This window comes from Protopterus annectens, chromosome 3.part0 (genome assembly GCF_019279795.1).
Source record: "Protopterus annectens isolate FY-2018-M chromosome 3.part0, PAN1.0, whole genome shotgun sequence".
NCBI classification, from domain to species: domain Eukaryota; kingdom Metazoa; phylum Chordata; order Ceratodontiformes; family Protopteridae; genus Protopterus; species Protopterus annectens.
The window spans coordinates 1,772,707,844-1,772,733,483 of record NC_056731.1 but is presented as its reverse complement, the minus strand read 5'-3'; the positions used below and the strand labels follow the sequence as shown (position 1 = coordinate 1,772,733,483).

Here is a 25,640-nt window from a genome sequence, read left to right as displayed (position 1 = left end):
CCAGAAAAAAAAAACGCCCAGAGGCGGATTTTAAACAGTGAACTACAAAAGAGCTAGAAATGGTCCAAAACAACCAATTACTACAATTTCTTGTGCTGAGGTCACTTCCTACAGGGACAGGTAGGCTGCTCAAGGCTCCCCACTCCCACTGGTGAGCAAAGAAACTTCCTTCTATCCAAGTAAGGTAATGGACAACACAGGAACTACACCACAGCCCAGAATACAGCAATGCCTGTATACTGGTTTAAACTAGTCGAGGAGAGGCGGGAAAACAAGGATTATTTTTTTGTTTTAATGTTTTTAATGTTTTTGTTTATCAGATACCTACAGAAAGGGGATAGAGCTTGTCTTGACTGTTTTATTGGGAGAGGTAAGTCTTGTGCTATTGAGATTTTGTAGCTATTCCAGGAAATATATTTCTTTTTTTTTTTGCATTAAGAATTATAGATTGTGCTTGGTCGGAGTTTAATAGCCTGACCTAGACTTGTCTAAGAGTTTCAGAAGTTTGAGCTTTTCTTAACGCCCTGTGTATTTTCTCGATTTGTTATTTTAGACAGGTCTTTATTGTCTATTACTAAGTCAATGATTTCTTTTGCGACTCCAGGGAGCTGTGATTGTTCGTATTTCTCAGGAATGCCTCTAATCAATATATTATTTCGTCTTGCTCTTGCTTCCAGATCAATGATTTTCTGATTCATTTTTGCAATTATGGTGTCTCTCTCTGCACCTGCGTGTTGTAATTTTTGTATTTTCATTTCGTTGTTTGATGTTTTGGCTTCATTTTGCTCCATCCTTGCCATCATGTGGTCTAGAGTATTTTCAAAAGATGTTAGCTTTGTAGAAAAAGCTTGTATTTCTGTTTGAAGGGGAAGAAGGGCCTCCTTGAAGTCTTCCATTGTGAATGGTTGGTCAGTTTTGACTTTCTGAGTTTGTTTGTTAGCTTCTGGGTGTAATTTTGTTTGTTTTTTGTCTTTTGGAAGATGACTCCTTTTCCGGAGAGCTGATGAGAGAAAGTCTGGTCTTACTAGTTTGAGATTTCATTTGTTCCATTTTGATTGGTTTTGTTTTTGTATTTATTTGTTTAGGTATCTTATTCCCAGTCTGGCAGGCCCAAGCACATGTATCCAGATTCACCACTGTGCTACAGTATTTGAAAGTTAAGTTATTGGATCAGAGCCGTTCGTTGTTCTTTGGAAAGAAAAAAAAGTGCAGATAAGTAGAGTTGAGTCTTTTTATGATATTTGGAATTTTTCCCTGGTCTATTTATATAGTAGCAACAGTGATTTGATTAGATTGATATCTAGTTTTGGAGCAGGCAGAAGTATATGCTTCTCATCTGGCGGCCATCTTGAATCTCACCTCCTAACTTATAAACTTAATAATTCTAGGCAAGCCAAACACAGAATATAGCCATAACAAGGGAGTTTTAAACATTGCCCTAAGACTGGATGAAGCAAAACTACCACAAGACAAGGGCATTACAATAGGGATTTTAAATACTGGGCTTATAAACTAATAACAATGCTAAAATAAGATTTTGCAGCAGCATGTCTCATGATCCCAGTTTTGTGGAAGAAAAAACAAAAAGCTTCTGGATATTGTGCACATTCTCGCAGGCCCCATCAACCTCCTAACTTCTCAGCATAATTCAAACAGCCAAAAGTAACTGCGGAACAAGATGTAACATCAGGGGTAGTTTAAAACATTACTATAAACTTAGATAGCAAAACAGTGTTTGCATTACCATGCATTAAGATATCGGTACATTCTGCAGAATTCTCACCCCCCCCCCCCCAAAGTCTTGGCACAATAATTCTGGATGAAGTGAAAATAAAATAAAGACAAAGGTGTAACATTAACAATGTGCTTATATAGTACGTGACTGTCGCTCATCTGGTCAGTATAAAACAGGTGAACATTCATGGGTTCTGTTCAAGCAGCTTTACTACACACAAACACATCAGAAATGCACACACATTGCATCAAACCTATTTAATGATGCTCCTCACCTATACTTCAAATATAGACTGATTTAATAACTCCATTTCAAAACTCAAACCAAAACAGTTTGGTGTAAAAAAAAAAAAATACTTCCCAAAAAACAAATATCAATAATTCTCCAATATAATAAAATCCTTCTAAGAGAAGACATTCACTCTAGACCTGGCCCAATCTATCACAGTGAACATCAAGACAATTCTCTTCCACACACTTCTCTAACCCTACAACAGTCAACCTTCAACCATGGCAATCTAACTTTTGCTGATATAAATGTTAGAAGCATAAGAAATAAAATTGCCAAACTACATGCCTGGATCACCTAACATAAGCCTGATATTCTCATTGTAACTGAAACTTGATTCAAACCCAGCATAAACAACTCCTAATGTATACCTCCCAGCTATATCATCATCTGTAAAGACTGTATAAAGAGGAAAAGTGGTAGTATTGCTTTTATAATTCCCAGCAACTACCACATTCCCCCTTTACAATAAAGCAGTACCAAAATTTAATTCAGCAGAACTTCTTATACCTTTCCTGAAATTAAACAATTATAAACAGCTATGTATTACTTGTTCCTTACACCCTTCCTGACAACAATACAACTATATAACCAACAAAAATTCTTAAGAACCAGCCCACCAAGAAGCACAGCAAAGCACAGCAGAATTCAGCAAAGTTGCCAGTTGAAAGCTGGATAAATTGAGGTGCAAAGGTGATGGTAGTAATAAATCCAGGCACAGGAACCAGAAGATTGATACTAAAGTTTAATAAAACAATCAAAACACAATCAATTTAAGCACTTTCGTCCAAGACAATCAAGGACTTAATCAGAATAGTATAAACCTTAAAATACATTCCTTAAATACTAGTTTAACTAGCTTGGATGAGACATCAGAGCTTTTAAAACAACTGAATGAAATTAAAGACAAAGCACTTTGTATGCACATCTAAACTTTAACATTTGACGTTAAAAATGTGTAGCCTAAAAAATATTATTTTACCTATATATAAAGTGTTGGAAAGACAAATGAATTAAAATTCTAGTTGTTTCAATTTTAAAATGCTGTCTGTACAAACTGTATCATTCAAGCCAGGTAGTTGTCTCCAGCTGTTAAGAGCTGCCACTTTAATTCTAAAGCACTAAGTTTCAAATTTCATGGGCCACCTCTTGGGTCTAAAAAACAGAATCTAACACCCAGAACTTGAAACAATGATCAGGGTTGTCCCCAAAGGTTGCCCAAAGCAATTTTTCCTTTTTGTTTCTCAATGTCATAACACTGTTCATAAATTTGGCTTTCTTACTGTCTTCCCAATATAGAAAGCTGAACATGCCAGGGACTTTGCAACATATACAACTCTCATAGAAATACAGTTGCAGTAAATTTTCCTATTGACCTATTCTTCACCATTAATTACAAGTTTGTCCTCTTCCATGATAGATTTACAATAAGAACACCTTCTACATTTTAAAGTGCCTTTGGTAAGCACCTTTGTTGTTAGAACTCAATGAGGCACATACTTTTAACAGGCCCTTAAAAGTTCCTGTGTTTTTTATAAACAACATATGCCCCAAGACACTGAACATATTGTCTACTTTAAAAATATTCCAGTTCGTTTTTTTTTTATATTCATAATTTGCATTCAATGTGCACTATATGTGGTAATGAATGCTCTGCTATCATTTTTCTTGATGCTATTCAATTATGTGTTTATACGATGTAGCAACAGTTTGTAAACTCTTTTCTACCATTTACTTTGTTGCATCTGTATAATCTTCAGTTATCAGCTTGGCAGGATAACCTGTGGCAAGCAGCATGATTGTTAATTTTTCTGTTTCTTCATAAAAAAAACTCTAGCTGTGAGGCCATTCGAGCTGTCCTTAACAATCCTTTTATAATTGCTTTCTTCTGATTGAAAGGGTGACGGCTAGTAAAATGTAATAAAAAGTGTTAGAATAAGTGGGCTTTCTAAAAATCCTAGAAGTAAATTTGTGATTGACCCCATCTTTCTCTAAAAGAACATTCTGTTGTATTTCCAAGGAAGCACATAAATTCTTCTAACTTCTGTAATGTAGCTGTCCAAAAAATGCATATATCATCCAAGTACCCGCAGTAAAAATTCTATTTAAGGAACCCAGACTGCATGAGAAAGTTCTCTTCCCAATATGCCAATACAAGATTAGCATAAACAGGGGTGCAAGCCACATGCATTGCTACACCTGATTTTTGGTGAATATACAAATCTACAATACATCTATTCCGGAAGATATCCTACATTGGATATTTGTAACAATTCCACAAGAAATAAAACTACTACGTGATGTGAATGGCAGTTGGTTGGACGTTAACTCGGCTACATCTAGCTTGAACTTGTTTGGTTTCACACAACTAATTAATAGCCTCACACACAATGTCAAGACATCACTATTACACTGGATCCTAGTACCGGACCCTAGCAAATCCACCACCTCGGGTACAATGTGTGACTGTCTCAGATGATATCTGCCAATCAGTACAACCAGGCATCTCACACATTCACTTAAACTGCATGTTTATAAAATTCAATACAACTTTCCTATATATCCTAAATAGCCTTGCACCTCCTAGAAGGAAGATACTAAAAACAAATAAAGTAATTTGACTACCCAAAAAGAGTAGAATGCTAATGCATGATAGAGAAAATTCATGGAAAAGAATAACAAAAATATCACACACCACACCATCTTGAAAACTTCAGAATGTTTCACAATTGTACTAAAAAGCAAATTCATGAAGACAAAAGCTATACTATAATATAATATACTTTCAAAATAATAGCAAACAGCCCTAAAAAATTCTGGACGGCCATTAAAGAAATCTTGCATTCCAGACATAAATTTAACCCTAACCCCTCCCCAATAACTCATCACTTGAAACCAAAATCCATTCATCCATCCATCCTCAACCCATTTTCCCATTTTTGCACAAGGGGTTGGAATGTCACTTCAGCAATGACAATCATCTCGAGCCACGGTTTACACCGCCGGGTGGCTAGCCCTGCCACAGTAGTTCATTTGTACCACTCACTTGCACACACACTCTCACCTATGACCAATTTAGTGTCCAATCAACCTACTGCATGTCTTTGGAACGTGGGAGGAAACCGGAGCACCCAGAGGAAACCCACGTGGCCACAGGGAGGACATGCAGACTGCGCGCAGAAGGGATCCCAGCCGAGAATTGAATAAGAGAACTCTTGCTGTGAGGTGACCATGCTAACCACTGCATCACCACAGCCACCCACTGAAACCACAATACAATTCAACTCTTATTTCATAAGCAGTATAGCATTTCTAACCACGGATTCCCCAACATCTAATCCTAACACTGCCCAACAGCCACGTATTACCACTCCCACTTTCACCTTCAAACCACATGCCCACATCTTATATAAAACTACTTAAACCATGCTCTACTTCAGCCGATGACCTTCCAAGTGAATAACTTAAAATAGCAGCTGATAGCATTGGCTACCCTGTCTCAATCCTTATAAAGTTGTCAGTCCAGGAATCCCATGTTCCCTCTCTCTGGAAAAAAGTGACACATTACCCCTCTGCACAAAGGAGGAAATAACAAATATTACTAACTTTAGACCTATAGCAATCTTATCCCCCCACACCAAAGAACTTGAAAAATGTATCCAAAAACAACTGCTAAACTATCTACTGCAGGAAGAATGCCTATCCCCCACCCATAGTACTAACACTGCACACAAAATGACTTCCATCCCTTCCATAGTACTAACACTGCACTTCTAACCTATATATATAGTTTCAATAAAGCCAGAGATAACAGTGAACTAGTCTTCTCAATATTTCTGTACTTGTCTAAAGCCTTCGACACAGTTTGTCACAGCAAATTTCTACTTCAAACATCCTCATTAGGTCTCTCTGCCCACCCTTCTATGGTTCAAAAGCTACCTGCCCAATAGGTATCCTTCAGTAAAATGGCACCCACCCTCTCTCCATACCTCCCAGTTACCACTGAGGTAGCACAAGGCTCTATGCTTGATCCCCTCCACTTCAACATTCTCACCAACACCCTCCAGACAACAGGCCTCCTTAATACAGTATGCAGATGACTTCACACTCATTTGTACATCTGACAATGTGGCACACCACCAAAAAATTAGTGAGGAAGCTTTAACAGTAACTGAAACATGGCTTTGTAACTCACAACTCATGCTCAACCCTTAAAAAAAAAAAAAAAAAAAAAAAAAAAAAAAACGCAAAACTATAACTTATAGCAGAATAAAGCATTAGCTTAAATTAATTATAATCAAAAAACAACAAGGGTCTCTTAAGCACTTACATTCTTTTAATAATAATAAGAGGTTGGGAGGGTGGCCTAATGGTTAAGGTGTGTTTGCTTTGCAAGCACAAAGGTGCAGGGTTTGTGTCTCACAAGGGTCAATTGGCTAGGCTTAAAATGGCTCGCAAGGACAGTTATCTTGGTACTAATCTATGAACCTATGAACTTCTTCAGAATAACTTGAATGTCCACAGAAATGCATTTAAATAGACATTCTTACAGTCTATTTAAATGCAGTTATGTGGATGCTCAAGTTATTCCTTACCCCCTTTGAAAGGCTTGCAATGCCAAGAGACTGCAGCTTATAACTTCTGAAACCTCTTGCAGTCTGAATATTTTGTATTGATAAAGTTCAGACACTAAAGGAGACAGGGTTAATACTCTTGTATTTATCATATCTAGGTTGAGAAAGTGTATTGTAATGCACTGCTCGGGAGCTCGCAGCAGTAGCAAAATCACATTAGGCTTCCCAATAGCCTTGTAGCCAAAATTTTAAATTAAAGGGACAAACAAACGTGTATTTCGGATAAGCACTATTTTGAATCTTACCCACTAACTCTGTACTACTGTTCAGCCCTGAACAGCACATACAGATTGTTTCTGTAGTCTCGCGGTCTGGCTGGGCCCTGCTCCGTTAGCCTCGCTGCACTCAGCTTACTCCACTCCTCTACACTGCCCGCATTTGACACCCGCCCCCACTACATCTACAGTTAATCTAACCCCTTATCACCTGACCACCCCCTACACCCATCAACTACCTCAGTTGGGGGTGTTGTTGGATGGATGCTCTAACTCCCCACCCAATAAGCACACAAGGTATCTAGGGACCACCCCATAATACCTACCCCATTTTTCAACCCACAATACTTCCGATACTCGAGCCTTACCTACACAAATCATGTGAGGCATGCTACCACTCCTACTAATAACTCTCACCACACTAGCCTACATTACATCCATATATACTTAAAGAAATCCCAATCCCTCCGAGCTACATGCTCTAGAGACCTAAACCTTGTCACCACAATAAACAGAACATGCTGGAGGGATAGATTCCTATCCCAGAGACTTCCCATACTCTGGAACAAACTACCTATCTATATCAAACAAATCTCCTCATTAGCACTCTTCAAGAAAAATCTTGGGTGGCAAAAGCCAGGGTACCGTTTTGGCTAGGCTTGTATAGGCCCTAGGGCCGATAGCCTAGTACCTACCTATGAACATACTAACACACCATTAAACAACAATACCTTTCACACAACACATTTCCACACATACAATCACACGCATTTCCTGATCTGTTCCACATTATTTAATGACAACTCAATATTACACATATATAAAACACACATCACACGACTCTTCAGTAGAAAACTTATCACCTAGATCTAATACAGAACTAGCACACATAATTAAACTTAAACTACTTCTTAGAAAATGGCTACTTATCTCAGGGGACACACACAAACAAAAATTATCAAGTAGGCTGTCTACAGATGAGCTTAGTGATAACCTCCCCACATTCCTCCTTCAGAAACGTGTAAACATACCCAAACCCATAGTTTATAGACAAATCAGGGATGACCACAAATTAAACCCACAAACTCTTAACAGTATTTTAAAACAATGCAACTGGGATCCACTACAAACTCTAGAATTAGACCAGGCAGTTGATTTACTTCAACAGTACTTTTACCAATGTCCTTAATACAGTCACTCCCATTAGAAAAACTAGAGCTAAATCCTACTATGCCCCATGGCTGAGTAGGAGCACAAGAGTAAGTCCAGGGATAAATCTGGGAAAATAATAACACTAGCCTAGCCAAACCAAACTACCAACAACTTAGGAATCAGGCCAGAAAACAAACAAAATTTGATAAACAAAACTACTTCCTAGGTATCCAAGACAAACACTCCAAAAATCCCCAAAAGTTTTGGCAAGTTATCAACTCCCTACTAAAACCAAGCAAAACTACCACTCCAGCTCCTACCACCATCACTAATAATGATGACATAGCTTCTCAATTTAAGCATCACTTCACAGAATCAGTTCTGTCATTATCTGCACAACTATCCAAGAATAGCTTTACATCTACCCCAACCATAAGTCCTGATAATACACCTTCCTTTACTCTCACCTGTACCCACCTTGATAATTAAAAGACTCTCCTTAAAACTGAAACCCACCACTCTTGCAGCTGATTGTATACCTTCCTAAAAATAGCAGCGGAATCCTTAGCTTACCCTGCTTCGACCCTTATCAACCGCTCCACACAGGAAGCCTACATCCCTCAACTATGGAAAGTCTCATATACTATACCTCTTCACAAAGCGGCAACTCCTATGACTTTTCAAACTACCGCCCCATTGCTATTTTACCTCCATTGTCTAAGTGTCAGAAGAAAAAATTCAAACGAGTCGCATCTGCCTCAGGTGATGAATTTTCCTTTATTAGCAGCTAACCAGATTACACAGCATGTTGGCCAAGATGTCCAGTCTGGAATAATCTGATCAACTTGTTTACTGACATCAACTTTTATACTGCAAGCAGAACAACTTTTTGTTACATTTCTGACCGTTGACAGTTGGCTATGAAAAACATATAGGATAAACATGTTTATCACAAATTACCTCAAACCCACGGCTAGTACAGAATGTTCAAGAAGTACAAAATGTTCACTTCAACAACGGTAGCTCAAATTTTCCGGGAGACACAGCCTGCCCCAGTAAATTAACTCTTACTCGGCCATGCGTCCTTATCCCAGGCTTCACTGAGCTATAACCAAATCTCTTTATTCTGAAATGCAGAAAACAGATATTATTCAGGTTCAGAAGCAATTCTGCATTTTGTTCACAGATGAGGCCCATCTTCGATAGGCATATCCCAACAAATAACATGTTCATTTTGCAAGAACAGGAAAAAGACAAATAACAGTATGTTTTTAAAACTTTTTCTCTTAACATTTCCCCCCTGAAAACACTTTTATTTGTCATTTATTTCAGCAATATATGGTAAAAACTAAGTTTTTCTTTGCATACATTACTTCATTGGCAAGACAAATTTTTAAACTTCAAAAACATTTGCAAAGAGTTGCATTCCAATGCATTCACTTTCACCAGTCTGTTGCAATTGCTGGTACATTGTCTTCATAACAGCAATGTCAACCAGTCTTTGTAGAAGATCTCTGATACAGGGTATACAGCAACAACCACATACCACCACGATAGCTACAGCGACTCCAACGGATACCAGGAAACTGCTGATGAGATGACTCCATTTTCCAAACCACGCTTGTAGAAAATCTGTAAAGGGATTATTTACCCCAGAGTTCTTTGCCAATTCTTCGGATAACATCTCCAAACCTTTCAAAGCTCGAGTGATACTTCCATCAGGCGCAGTGTTGTTTGGAATATATGTACAACAGAAAGTCCCAAACATCTTGCAAACTCCTCCTTCTTTGGCCAGGAGCATATCCAACGCAATTCGATTCTGCCATGCCACCTGCGAAGTGGCCTCCAGTTGTTCAGCAATTCCTTTCAATGCATCTTTGGTATAGTTCACAAAACGCTGCTGGTTATAGTAAATGTAGTTGATCCAGTCCGCATTCTTATTAGGTTGAATCCAGACAAAGATGGATGTAACACCAGCTGCTATTTGGTTTATTGCTTTGTATTCATCAGGTACACCTCTTGGTACGCCAATGCTATTGATGTAGACACCGTTATCGAAAGATTGCTTTGGTGCCTCTCTTTTTCTCCTACTCAACCACTTTGGCTTTATTTCAATTTCTCTTACGAAATTGCTTGCTGGAACTGGGAAAATGTAGAATGGCAGGATTAACTTTACAAGTGCACAAGTTCCCTTCCAGGGAATCGTAAGCCTTGATCTGAGTTTGTTGTCTCCACATAACCACCATACGTCTGCTAAACTATGAGTTTGGTTCTCCAGAAATGGATTCCCATTGCCATTCACAGTACATTGCAATAGTTCTGTCCCATATTGCCATAATTTTTCCCTGTGCCATCTCTGGAAATGCACATATATGAACCTGGATAGGAAATCGCTGCAGGCGGTTTCTCAACTTTGTTTATGACCGGAAAACGCTGAGTTTCATCTTTGCACTTATCTTCAGTTTTGTTAAAGAATAATTTCAACAGACACGTTGGGTTACCTTCATCTTGCATCAATGGGACTGTTGCTAATTGCTGTTTACCTTCAGCACAAGAAATACAGTTCTCACGATGTGCTTCTCGGGTACTATATCTAACCCAAGATAACCATTCATTATGGTGTACGAATCCCGTCTCGAGTAACAATTGTTCTTCTTTTGTGAAGGCAAAATCTGCTTTATTTGTAGCATTCTTAAGGCTTTGTACTTTAAGTTGGAGGGTCCCCAAAGGATCAGCTCTAGTTGGAAGAGACACTCTGATTCCAAAAACTCCTGAATCACTTTCTTGTGGTGACACAATGGTTGTAGTAACTACTCCGGTACTTTGGAAATGCGCAATTTTTATTCTTTGTTGCCTGCTTTTATCTTTCTCTGGTATCACTGCACCACTTGTTTCCCATCCATTCACATCTGCTGACCACCAAACAGTTGACCAGGACGTACAGTCTCTATTGCACACGTATTTTGCACGAGTCAAGAAATTATTATTGTTTCATTTAGAACAGTCCAAAATTCCTTCACAAAGTTTCACTGTAAACACAGTAGTAACACCTGTTTGCGCTTGCAGCACCACCATTCCTTTTTCTCTTGCAACTGTTCCTTCTCGTTTGGACATATTTACTTGCACCACCAAAATCATCATCATGTGACAGTTCAAGTACCAGTTGAACATGGCCATCCTCCCTAAGGACTACCTTGCGCCGTTGGTTTCTTCACTGGGTTTGAGACAAACTAACCCCTATTGGGCTAATCCCCCTTTGTAGCCAGACTTTGCGCTCAGAGGTCTGGTGGAGTTTGACCAATATCAATGGCAGAAGGAAGAGCCTTGAGTTTTTTTTACAGTGGGTGATATGAATCCACAAAGTCCTGTCAGCGATCTTTACAGCCGTAGGTATCGAGATAAGTACTTGGTATGGGCCTTCCCACCTGGGGGATGACCAATTCCTTCTCTTCACAATTCGGATCCACACCCAGTCCCTGGGTGCCACGCTTAACGAGGTTTCATTTCTGGAATCTGCAAAGGAGTCATTGGTTACAAGAGATTTGACATTTAGCAGCTTCTTCATATAATCCGCTAGATCCTCACCCCCCTCACGTTCCGCTGGCAACAATCCTTGCCACTGCGGGACGTAATATGGTCTCCCAAACAAAAGTTCAAATGGTGTAAGTCCTTTTGTAGGAAGGTTGAGATTCGCATGTACGGGAGTGCCAACGGAAGGCACGCAGTCCATGACCTATGTGTTTCTGCCATTAGTTTGCGGAGCTTACTCTTCAAGACACCGTTGTCTTTCCACCAGTCCAGCTGATTGGGGATGATAAGCACAATGATTTTTGAGATCAATTTGAAACACTTGACCCAATTTCTGAACAATCTGGTTAACAAAATGAGACCCGTTATCACTGTAAATGCGTCTTGGTAGGCCAAATCGGGGAATTATTTCTATAGTCAAAAGCTTTGCTACTGTTTGTGCATTCGGATGCTTCACTGGAAAAGCTTCTACCCATTTAGAAAAAGCATCAATAATGACCAAGCAGAACCTTTTTCCCTCTGAGGGTGTCAATTCAATAAAGTCCATACAAAGTGTGTGGAATGGATACGGAGGGGTAGGGAATGTCTGCTGAGACTTTTGGACTCCCCCCTGAGCATGATACTTTGCACATAATAAACAAGATAAACAGAATTGCTTTGCATAGGTTGAAAACCCTTTACACTAAAACGCCTTAGATACTACTTGAATCATCATCTGTACTCCTACATGGGCAGGTCCATGGCTAACTAATGACGCATACCTAAAAAGGTTTGAGGGTAATACCATTTTGCCATCTGATGCCCTATACAACCCACTCTGAGTGATACCATATTTTACCCAACGACATTTTTCCTTCTGTGTTGTCAATGTTTGCATTACTTTTAGTGTTTCAAAGTCTGAGGTGTCCGGGCTCCAAATCATTTTCATGTAAAAGCAAATCATTTTCTTGAGCTGCCTGTTTTGCAGCCATATCAGGAAGGGCATTTCCCCTGGAGACAGGATTTTTTCTGTTGGTATGTGCGGAACATTTACATATCGCTATCTGAAGGGGTAGTTGCACTGCATCTAACAACTGTAAAATTAAATCTCTATGATTTATTGGTTTGCCTGTCGCAGTAACCATTCCGCTATTCTTCCATAGTTGAGCAAAAACATGTACAGTGGAGAAAGCATATTGACTATCTGTATAAATTGTCACTTTTTTATCCTCCCCTAAGGTACAAGCTCGAGTCAAAGCCACCAACTCAGCTGCCTGTGCAGAATAAATGTTTGACAATCCTTTTGCCTCCAAAACTTCAGTTTCTGTGGTGACAGCATACCCTACTAGTGTTTTTCCTACAGTGTCTTTCTTTGCTGATCCGTCTACAAACAAAACGAGATCAGAATCTATCAACGGAATATCCGTTAAATCTGGTCGGGGAAGTAGTCTTTCTTTGCTGATCCGTCTACAAACAAAACGAGATCAGAATCTATCAACGGAATATCCGTTAAATCTGGTCAGGGAAGTACTTTGTCATGAATACTCTCTAAACAAACATGTGGAGTACCTTCTTCTGGAGTCAGCAAAAGTGTCGCCGGATTAAGAGTAGTACATCTTTCTATGGTCATATGAGGCTGTGTCAGCAGCACTGTCATACACGACAAATGTCGACTAGGAGATAAAAAGATTATCTTATCTTGTAAAAGTATGGCAGCTACTGAATGTGGAACCTGCAATTGTAATGGGTGAAACAAAACTAATGATGCCGAGGCATGTACTGCCATGGCGGCCGCCACCACAGCTTGAACACAATGCGGCAATGCCCTTGCAACAGGATCTAATCTGGAGGAGTAGAAAGCTATCGGCCTCTGTTTATCCTCATGTACTTGTACCAGAACCGAAGTCATATATCCTCCCTTACAATCAACCATTTGTACAAACTGCTTAGAATAGTTCGGAAAACCCAAAACAGAGGATCCTGCTATCAATTGCTTAATTCTAATAAATGCCTGTATTGCCTTATTTGTCCACTGTATATTATTCTTAGCCACCATGGGAGTATCATAGATCAGTGCGGTCAATGGCCCTACTTCCTCAGCATAGTTCGGGATCCAGCTTCTACAAAAATTAGTCACACCTAAAAAGGACATCATCTCCCGCTTAGTCGTAGGCATAGGTGCCTCAAGAATTGCTTGTTTTCTTTTGTTCTCCAATGGTCTACCTGCCTGCGATAACCCAAGTACTTTACTTGTGCTTTCCATAATTGTAACTTTTCTTTATTTACCTTATGTCCTTGCTCAGCTATAAAACTAAGAAGGGCAAGGGTATCCTTTCTACAACTTTCCTGCGTGGGTGAGGCCAACAAAATATCATTTACATACAACAGAACCTGGCTTCCCTCTGGGGAAACAAACTGAGCTAAATTCGCAGCCATTTCTTGTGCGAATATTGTCGGACTCTCACAATAGCCTTGTGGCAATCTGGTGTAGGTGTATCTTTTACCTTGATAAGTGAATGCAAACCAAAATCTACTCTCCTTATGTAGTGGTATGGAGAAAAAGGCATTGCTTATATCTATGACAGAAAAATATCCGTGCTGAGGTAATAAATCATTAAGTAATGTATAGGGGTCAGGGACCACCGGTGCTCTTGGGATCACAGCCGAATTAACTGCTTGTAAATCCTGAACCAACCTCCATGACCCATCCGGTTTCTTTACAGAAAACAACGGAGTATTGCAGGGCGAATCTGGGCATTCAACAAGAATTCCTACCTGTTTTAGCTGCTCAATGACTGGCTTAATTCCTTCCTCTGCTTGTTTACTTAGCGGGTATTGGTGCTTACGAGGTCTAAAACCTGACTTTGGAGTTATACAAACTTCACCAGCTGTTTCCATCAGTCCTACATGCCCTTTACCTTTTGACCATAAGTCTACAGGTAAGGCACTTAACGCACTATCTTCCTCTTGAGTTAGGAGGATTTGTCATGCCATTTCTGTTTTGTCATCTCTGAGGTGCACACTTGGTTGTGCCCAAGTCACCCAATTTAATCTTTGTACCTGGATCTGTTGATCCTTCAACTGACTTTCGGACATTGTGTCCTAGTTTGTTACCTTTTTCGCCAGATCTACCCAATGTGTCCCCACCGCTTTAGTAATTGAAATTTATGGGCTATAACCTGAGCGATATAAAGAACTCATTTCCTTGGTCAAAGTACAGGTCACTACTGTATTACCTTGCTTATCCCAAAACATATCATTCAAAATTATCCTTGCACATTTGTGCCTAAAGAATTTTTTTTCAAATTCTTTATCCGGACCAGGGGCCTGTCTGTAGTACATAGTACAATGTAAGTGCACCGCAATCTGCGGTGACCCGCTCCTAGATTTACTTAGGTTGATCAAATCTGTATCAACCCTCCCCGGCCCATTTGAAATCAAGTCCTGGCTATACCAGTAAAACAAGTCTTGTACTCCCTGTACCACCAAGCCATCCGCTAACCTTTTCGCCTCAATGCCTTTAGATGTGGGAATTGCCGCTATTCCAAACAAATGCATCAAATCTCTTCCCAGCAAATTAACTGGACAAACTTTCAATATAATTACCCTACACCTAACAGTTTGGTGTGTTTGCGGATCTGTGAACAATAGAGGATGATACGGTGGTTCCTTATAATTTTTCCCATTTGCCGCTTTCACAAGGACAAACTCATCTGTTTCGCAGTTCGGGGGTAGACCTGCTGGACCCAAAAGTGTACGCTGTGCACCTGAATCGCATAAAAACTCCACTTTCTGTCTCCCAACCAAAAACTCTATCATGGGTTTTTGATCTATATGCGTAGCAATACCCAAATGTGCCAGGTTTATGACTTCACAGTCACAATCCCGCCCTTCCTTAATTTCCTGGGTGTCCTGACATTCATCGCAGAGAGTGTCTGCCTCATCATCACAATCATTCTTGCTTTCTTCTTCTCTACAATAATCACAATAATGAATTTGGCGCCTTCCTTTACTATTGTATAGTCATGCGGAGCCCTTGTTTGTAAGCTGTGGGGGGTGTTGCCACTCTTCGCAGCCAGCAGCAAAGTGCCCACGTCTACCGCATTTCAAACATTCTCCACGTTTTAACCTCCCCTCATATTCCTCTGAATGTCCACCCTGTTTATACAACGTGTCCCATTTCGGGCCCCCGCGTCTTTGTACGCCACCACGGAGCCCTTGCCCACTTTGGTCCTGTACCAAAAATATACCACCATAATCCCCTACTGCTAACACTTGTACTTTCTTTTTCTTTTTTAAATTGAAATGTTGCTCAGCATGCCGTGCATATTCAAACAAAGGTTGCAGTCTACATGTTCTGTGATCAACCATATGCTTAGTTATAAAACTATTTATCGGAGCCTTACAACCTTTAAGAAAAGTGTTTTTCAATTGCTCTTCGTACGGACTTTCAGTAGTCTGATCATGCGGAATCATCATTCCACAATGGTTATTGAACACTTCTGTCAATCTTACAATATAGTGATCTACAGATTCATCATCATTTTGGATGCACTGATTTATTACTGTCCAATCTGCTCTTGGACGCCACTTATCAGAAATTCTCTTTAACAGATCAGTGACTCGCGTGTCTAACACCCCATAATTATGCTTTAATGTAGTGCCGTCATCTGCCTTACATGTCCAAGCACCACAAACTAAGTGCCAATCTGGACCCAGGATTTGTCGCACTACTTGTTCTACTTCTAAACCATTTAGATGATAACTTAAACGCATACCAACAATGTCCTCAGAAAACGTTTGAAAATTAACCTTGGGATGAGGAATACCATCCGTAGCTCGTTTTATATCCTCTCTAGCCCAGGGATGATAAACTAAAATAGTTGGCTCTTGTCCAACATCCCCTGCTTGTGGGTTTGCAACTTGTATTAAGGGGAAGGGCTTCTGAGTGGTCAGAACGTTTAATGGCCCAAAGTCCTTACCCTGCTGGTCCCGACCTTAACTGCATAGGTTGGTCTACCTGTTGCAAAGCAACCTTGGGTACTACGGGAATTTGTGGGTAAATTGGAGGGGTCACAACATTTCCTTGAGCAGCCAATAACCCACCCTGCTGTATAGATCCCACATCTTCAGACTGATAGTGAGGAGGTTCCGCCGGTACAGCAGCAGCAATTTCCCCATACGGTGGGGCAGTTGCCTGCCTTTGTACCGCACAAACTGTATGCTCATCCTCCTTATCTAAAAATAAAGCTACTTTTCCACTTGGCACCCGTGATCCCTTTTGATTTATTTTTTTCTTTTTCCTGGCACTGTTTTTCTTTTGTAGCTTGTTTATTTGCCTCTAATAACCATTTTTGTGCTTGGGGAAATCCCAATTGTCTTTGATTTTTAGTTCTAGTTCCCGCATCTCTTTTCAAATCTCTTTTGCACAGGCATTCTTATTCAGTGTACCATCAAAATCAAATCTCGACTTCCACTTTTTCAAAAAATTAACATTATTTTTGTTTAAACCTTTCATATACTTAGCATCAACATTTAAACAGGCATCACTCTCACACTTGCAGCAACTCAAACCCATGTTTCCCCTAGATTTCTTATTTTACCTTCCCTTCTTTTTTTTTTTTTTTTTTCTTTTTCTTTCAAGTATTTAGGACTGTATTAAAATTATTTTACAGGGCTGCTTATAAAATGGGACTATCTTAACGGGTGACCTTTAACAAAATAATCTTAAGTAATCCTACCCATCCTTAACTAAAAATAAAACCTTGTCGACAAGGTTAAATTAAATTAAAAGAAATTTATTTTTCATCCTACCTGAACCAGATGAGACTCCATTTCCCATTTTCATTCAGAAACCGTCCCTCAGATAGGGATCATAGAGCGACCGGCCTCTCTTCAACGACAAATCAGTCGGAAGGCTTTCAGTCAAGGGAATCTTAAGATGAGAAACCCTCACCTGCACAGTTTTTTCGGTCTCTCTGTCGGTCTGATCCATATCTTCGTAGAGGTTTCCGGTCCGAAGGACCAAAATGTCAGAAGAAAAAATTCAAACGGGTCGCATCTGCCTCAGATGATGAATTTTCCTTTATTAGCAGCTAACCAGATTACACAGCATGTTGGCCAAGATGTCCAGTCTGGACAAATCTGATCTCCTCTGATCTGATCAACTTGTTTACTGACATCAACTTTTATACTGCAAGCAAAACAACTTTTTGTTACATTTCTGACCATTGACAGTTGGCTATGAAAAACATATAGGATGAACATGTTTATCACAAATTACATCAAACCCACAGCTAGTACAGAATGTTCAAGAAGTACAAAATGTTCAATTCGACAACGGTAGCTCAAGTTTTCCAGGACACGCAGCCTGCCCCAGTAAATTAACTCTTACTCGGCCATGCGTCCTTATTCCAGGCTTCACTGAGCTATAACCAGATCTCTTTATTCTGAAATGCAGAAAACAGATATTATTCAGGTTCATAAGCAATGCTGCATTTTGTTCACAGATGAGGCCCATCTTCGATGGGCATATCCCAACAAATAACATGTTCACTTTGCAAGAACAGGAAAAAGACAAATAACAGTATGTTTTTAAAACTTAAGCTACTTGAAAAATGTATTCATGCTGAAGTTATGCATTTCCTGAATACATCTAACCTCCTCTCCACCACACAGCATGGTTTCCAGCCAAACCACAGCACAACTTCTGCACTTCTCTCTTTTACTAATCAGGTCAACCAACATAGAAACAGCAATAATTTTTATCAGCCATATTCTTAGATCTCTCCAAAGCATTTCACATGGTCTCACATACCATACTATTTAGACACTCCGTCCTCCCTATCCTTTGACCCTCTACTACTGCCTGGTTCAAAAACTATCTGACGGGCAGCAATCTGTCCAGTGACAAGGTGTGCTATCTCCTCTACCACAAAGTACCACAGGCATACCACAAGGCTCAATACTGGGCCCACTTTTCTCTATTTTCACCAACAAATTACACACTTCCACCCAGCATGCCACACATACAGTATGCATATTCAACACTAATCTGCTCAGCCCCATCCCTAACCACTTTACAACTCCTCACCCAGGAATCATTTAGCTCCGTGGTGAAACATTGGGGTCTATATCACATAGTCAAAGTATGACAACTTCGAACGTGATGTCCAACTCATCCTAAATCCCAACAAGACTAAATTACTTCACCCCCAACAAATCTAAAACCTCTCCTCTTTCCTTCACTATCACCTCCCCTCTCCCCATACTAAACTCCTTGGTGTAGAAATTGACAAAAATCTTCACTTTGATGCCCATATTTCTCAAACCATCAAAAAGGTGCATAAAAAAATGGGAACTCTATACAGACACAAACACTTCTTGTCAGATCGCACACGGACCCTAGCCCAAACTCATCTATCTACCCTAATGTATGGGGCACCAATCCTTACCCAGGTCAGAAAAGTGGACCTAGACAAACTTGAATCATGTTATAATAAAATTGCCAAATTTGCCAACAAATCTACTTTTAGAACCCATCACTGCCTGGCCCTAAGGGAGCTACAATGGCTAGAACTTCCTCAGTTACTTAGTTACCAGCAACTAGCTCTTGCCCACAACATTCTAAGGAATCCACACAAAACTCCAGCACTAAACCCAACTACTGACCCAATACTCAGCAAATCGTCCTCTCCGTTCTACCGACAAATCCCTCCTCTGTATCTCTAGAGCTAGCAACACTGCAGGCAAAGCTCTGTTCTCTCATACCATAGCTAGAAACTGGAATAATCTCCCCCATAATGTGACTTCTGCATCATCTACGACACAATTCAAAAACTCCCTTAAAGTCAAATCTTACGAATTCCTGGCTCTGTCCATGCATTACGTAATTATTCTCCTTTCTTCCACTCCTTATCTTCCTCCCTACTTCTTCCTACTGTTTACATGCTACAGTTATGGAAACTCCTCAGTCGACTGCCAACTATGCCTAATTTTGTATGCAGTTTAAGCTTACTAGGAACAAATCTATTGTTGATATGTATTATTTCTTGTGTGCTTTTTGCTTGGCTTATAACTTTTGCTACTAATGTTTAATTTATGTGGAGCTTTTCTCCCCGGGCCTCTGCTGTAAATGGACCTCGTCCAGTCGGACTATCCCGGTCAACAAATGTAAAACAAAAAAAAAATTCAAAACCATTCTGAAAGACTTCCTAGCCATCTCTGTTCTTGTTCAAAACCAGGATAAACTATATCCCCAAATGTGGACAAATACCTATTCATACATTACATCTCCCTTCTTCATTCACTTCCATACTTCTATCAATTTCTCTTCCCTGGCTTTCTGTATAAATATACCATAAATCTGCTTTTCTCTCACTTCATATTGCAGTTCCTGTTTGTATTATGCTAACCGACCTTTAATTTCTCTATAAACTAGCTATAATTTCTCTATTACTTCATGGTCATAGAACTTGCATCTATTCTTAACCAATGTTTTCATATTATGTCTAATAAAACAATCATTTAAACTGCATTTTTTTTTCTTTTTTTTTTTTTTGTATTTTTAAAGATGGTAAAAGTGCTATTCTTAAAATCTTTAATATTTTAGATATTTTCTCCCCAGGTCATCAGTAAAAATGGGTTCCGACCCAGTCAGGCTTTCCCGGTAATCAAAATTCAACAAATAAATAAATTCCACTGTACAGTCCTCACATGTGTAAACACTTTCCCTTCTTCCTTTAAAATTCCTTTGTCAGTCTAATCATACCCAACAGAGAAGTAGCTCATTTTAGACTGTGACAACTATTCAGTGTATCTGTGAATGCTTTTACTTTGCATTATAATTTTTCCTATGTACTTTTCGCCCCTCAGTACCTGCTGGCTATCCTGGATCCCCAACTGGACTCAAGCCCATTTATTGGTCTTTGGTGAAGAGCTCCCAAAACCATGGGTGGGGAAGGGACAAGATACCTGCATCACCGTAGGTCCCCATAATGCTCTTCTCTTGCAAGAACTACTAGGAAGGCTAACACCAGACAGTGGGTTGGTGGTCCAAACGTCACCTTGGACACTTACACAACACCACCCTTCGCTGAGGGACTTGGCAGTATGCGCCCTGCCTCATTCTCCCCCTAGGATAGGTGAACTCTTCTTCCCTTGCCAGGTCTGTCAAAATGCCCAAGCCACTAACTGAATTTCGAATTTCCTAAGCCGCAGTCAAAGCCTTAGCCCTCTACACCATAGTAGCTGGTTTACTTTGTGTTATACTTTTATATTTGCTAAATATTATGATGTTATCAAGTTGCCTATTGGTTGGGTTATACTACATGCTTTATGTGAATTTTGCTCTCTATTTCTGGCTATATTGTAGACTTACAATTGTAAGTACTTTATTTTTTCTTATTTTGTTTTCTACCAGGCTGAACCTGAAACATTGGGGTCTATATCACATAGTCAAAGTATGGCAACTTTGAACGTTATATGGTTGAGACCATATGTTTGAAGTTGTCATACTTCGAAAGCAAAAAAAAATAAATAAATAAATAACTTACCTGATACTTGTAAGCGGGGGGGGGGGGCAAGCCTCCCTGCACCCTCCACAGCCCTTGCTCTTTAAATATACCAACTCTGAGACTGCGCTACAGTGCGGGGGTGCAGGGGAGCTTGCCCCCCTGCTTACAACCCTTTATTTCGTTTCCCCCCTTTTTTTTTTTTTTTTTTTGCATAATCAAAGTTTTGTAAGTTCGAACATATCAGTTCGAACATACGGTGTTCGAACTTGCAAAACTTCAGCTATGTGATATAGACTCAAAACACTGTGACCAATGTTCTAAACTAGTTAATAAGGTTCATAGGCTCACAGGTATATACCTGGCTAACGAATATTAGGGCTTTTATAAACCTAGCCATGCAACCAAGATGTAATCCACAAATTTTATTTACAGAGGGTGATTTACTGACTGTCTCTGTCCAGAGACATAGCAGCCGACCAGTTTCCGATTATCCTTCTATTGGTCCAAGTAGCGCTTAAATAGGAATAGGGAGGGACTCTTCTTTACATGGATGGGGAGCCTGTTCCAGAGAATGGGAATTATTTGAGAAACTTCTGTCTCTCCAACATTTCCTATTTATGTCTCAAGCAAAATTTAGGTCTTTTACTCTAGTAGTTCGGATGCTGTTTGTTTTGCAGATGCGCAAAAGGTTTATCAAACAAGGCCCAAGGATGCCTTGTATGCTGGGCAAAGATCACATCTTAAATGTCTGTATGATACCGATTAAAGAGACCGGGCTTTGAGGTGATCAGCATAGGATATTGTATTTATGCCTTGTATTCTTTTTGCAAAGAGCTTTTCTGTGCACTCCAGTTGCTGCAGGTGTCTGATCAGGTACATAACAAAGGGCATTGTACTGTATGATAGGCATGATGAGGGCCAACTATAATTGCATGATGACCTCTCTGGACCAAGATGCCACACTCTTGCTTATAAGTTGAGCAGCATAGAAGGATTTTCTCACTACCTTGGACACATTTGTCAAAGGCCAAGTTACTATCTATAGGAGTGCCCAGATTCCTGACTCATGATTCAACTTTTAAGGGTGTTTTATTAATGATGTAGTTACTCAGGGTGGTAGACTTCCCAAAAAGTACTACAAAGTATTTCTTGGTACTGAGTTTTAAGCCATGGATTTGGCACCAAAAGTTTGCCTGTACTAGACCTTCCTGAAGGGTGTTCTTGTCTTGGGGGATTCAGTGACTGTCCCAGTTTACAATCATCAGCAAAGTTGGTTAGCTAGAGGCCTTTGACACTGGCTTTGAAATCCAAAAAGAAAATGCCAAACAGGAGTGACCATAGCTCAGAGCCCTTGGAGATTCCACTGGTGACCGTCCTCTTTGTGGAAGTGGCCTCACCCATTCTAACCTCCTGGGTCCTACCAGTGAGCCAGCTAGCTATCCAACATATTATAAATGGGCTTGTACCTAGTTGCATAAATTTAATAAATAAAACTAGCAATAAAGGGCACAAAACCATTCCAAAAACTGCCGTAATATCACCAGCTAATATTCTGATTGCACCTCTAATGAAAGCAATCAACTTACTATTGCATTCAGGATAGGTAACAAAAGGCTGGACAACAGCCAAACTTCAAAAGTAGCAGCCCTGTCTGAATTGCAGGAAAAGATTTAAGATGTTTGTTCTACTGCTTCAAAAGAACAGACACTGGTATCTACCAACCTGCAGATGATATCAACATACATTTATAAAGAAAAACAATCTGGAAAAACATCAACTCTTTGAAAAATCAATAGACACAGTTGGTAAACTTCCTGTACTTGTCAACTACATGGTTAGGGCTTCAGATAACTACACTACATAATTCTTAGTATCAACAGTTGTATGACAAAATAAACTTTAGAATGTCTCACCAACAATACTCAAAAGGTTATGCTGACAGATCACAGGTCTAATGGAAGGAATATCAGTAGAGAGTTGCAGGGCTTTGTTTTGGAACCAGAACTATTTTCAAACTTTCTCAGTAAAATAACAGACAGCTGCAAAATACACCACATTTTAAACGACCATCACATATCTAAAATGCACCGGAACCTGAAAAGAGTACAGATGAATGAAAATTCTACAAAAGTTAACAAATCTAAGTAACCAAACAGAAATTTGCAACTTATATTTTCCAAAATGTGGTGCAACTACCAATTGTAACTACTCTAAAAATGCATTAAAAGTATTGGGCTCTTCCAGACTAGTTCTAACCTTGTTTGTAAATATAAAAGTCAAAAAGCAATGTTATGAAAAATGTGAGATGCACATGTGAATCGCCCACAGCTGAAGCCTCACTACTGGAAAACCGGGAAGGAAAGGAAAAGAGAAGGATTAGTGCTTTTGAAGATTTGGATCAGAAAGGAAGGACGAGGTGCATATTTGGTAAACCTACATTGAAATGCCTGAGATGGCAAGTTCAAGAAATCTACGCACAGGTGTATGGGGAAGAGGGAGAGTGGACTAAGGGGTCTTAATTATTTTGGGGTGGCTACAGAGAAGATGAGGAAAAATGCAAACTGCATTAGTCTTCATGCAGCATAAATAAGATAAAGCAGCAAAGCAATGGAAAACGGGAGCTGAGGAAGATCTGTGAGGGGAGTGTAATAGGCGGTGGTTTATGATGATGTGGAGGACGTAATGGCATTAAGGGATGGGGACTTTGGCTGTGGTTAAGTACAACAGACAGAAGTGCGCATTTATTTATATAAATTTGCTTAATGAATACTGGTCATCAGTTTTCATTTACATCATTTAATTAAGAACAAATTGGGTCTTCACAAAACACGAGTACCAGGCTTACCAAGTAATATAACCATACTTCTCAACTGTCCCTGATTTTGCCTCATATTTTTGCCCTGTCCTTCACAAAGCTGTGTACAGTCAGTTTACATCAAGAACATCTCTTTTGGGACAACTGTTCCTATCAAGGGGGTTAAACTTCATTATTTGAAGATTTGCATAGTTTTGTGCGTTTGCTTCCAGTTAATTGGTTACATACGTGTTCTAGGTTCAAATGGAGATGACAAGAAACTGTATAAAAGATCAACCTGCCAAGCATTAGTGGGTGCACTTAAACCAAAAGATGGAAATGCACATTTAAAAAAAAAATGTCACATATAACAGGTGGGAATACTAACTTATCATAATGGCTACTCTAAACATATTATTTTGGAAAGCGAATGGTCTCACATGTATAGACAAAAAGTAAAGAAAATTAAATTATATTAAGAAATAAAAGTGCAAACAGCAATGCTACAGGAGATTATACTGGGAAAAAAATTAAGCATGTGAATTTGATAAAGGATTTGGGGAGAAATCTTCAGAGGAGTATTGGAGATAAAGAAAAGGGGAGTACTTGTACTAATTTCTAGAAGAGGGGAAAAAACAGCAGAAGATTTGTGGTGGTAAGGGGCTGCTGGCAAGGGACGAGGATTATTCTGGCATGTATTTGTATTCCATCCAAAACTGCTACTATGGAGCGTAAGATTTTTTTTTTTTTGTGAAATAATCAGCTTTCAAGCAGGGAATATTACTTATAGGTGGGGACTGGAATTTGATTTTCAACAGTAAGGCTGTGTCCTGTGGACCTAGAAGGGAAAATATAACAAAAGAGGGTAGACTTTTGAAGACATTTATGAAAATATTTGGTATCGAAGACGTGAATTCAGTAGCAGGAACTCAAAGAGAATTTACACTTTATTCCCCAAGGTGCAATAACTGGGCTAAACTACACAGACATTATGTTTCACAGGAACATATGCATTTAATTGAAAACTTCCACACACATCCAATAACTACTTTGGATTATGTGCCAATAACAGCTAAGAAAAATGCAAAATGAGACAGTGGTACTTCCCAGCCTGTTAAAAAGGGGGGAATTTAAGAAATGGGTTCTGGAAATTATTCCAGAGTTATTAGGCAAAATACAATTTTTTTCAGAAGTATACAGCTAATGAGTGGGATAAAATGAAAGTGGAGTTTAAGAAAAGGGTAGAAATAAAATAAAAAAGAGATGCAGTTAAGTAGTAACCGGAGTTATTCAGAAGGGCTGACAAAGGTTAAAGGATTGTAGAATAAGGGAATCAAAACAAGAACACCCACAAGTGAGGAATGCTAAAGAGAAAATAACAGAACACCTGGATAATATACAAGAATAGAAAGATTGCTGTTAACTCTAGAGCACAAAAGCTTTTAACAAAACAACTGAGGCAACAGAAAATAGAAAGGGTTGTTGCCAAACTTATGGAGCCTACAACAAGAAAAATAACCAGAGACCCTGTAGAGATATTAACGATATTTTGGAAATTTTATAAAAATTTGTATAAAGAAGAAATGTGGAAATCAAGAAGGGCACAAATGGAAATATTTATGGAAGACTTATGTATGCCAAAGTTAGTGGTAGATGCGGCTTGACAATTAACTGTTAAGACAGGAGGAAACGAAATAAAAATGGTGATGTACAATCGATCTGCGGGAACATTTCCAGGAATAGATAGTATTCCTGTGGAAGTTTAGAAGATGGGGGGAAATGATAAAGATCTATAATGTG

At 39.4% G+C, this 25,640-nt stretch overlaps 1 protein-coding gene across 2 annotated transcripts in view; it reads left to right on the top strand.

The window, feature by feature from the left end:
• The window catches only part of PEX2 (peroxisomal biogenesis factor 2), a 299,967-nt gene that overhangs the window by 5,724 nt on the left and 268,603 nt on the right, over positions 1 to 25,640 (top strand). Inside the window, exon 2 of one of the 2 annotated variants that reach the window (XM_044065827.1) lies at positions 1,086 to 1,221. The exons of the other annotated variant lie outside the window; for it this stretch is intronic. The gene's annotated coding sequence lies outside the window, so the exon portion shown is untranslated. The remainder of the gene's footprint in view (positions 1 to 1,085; positions 1,222 to 25,640) is intronic. 2 annotated transcript variants of the gene reach the window in all.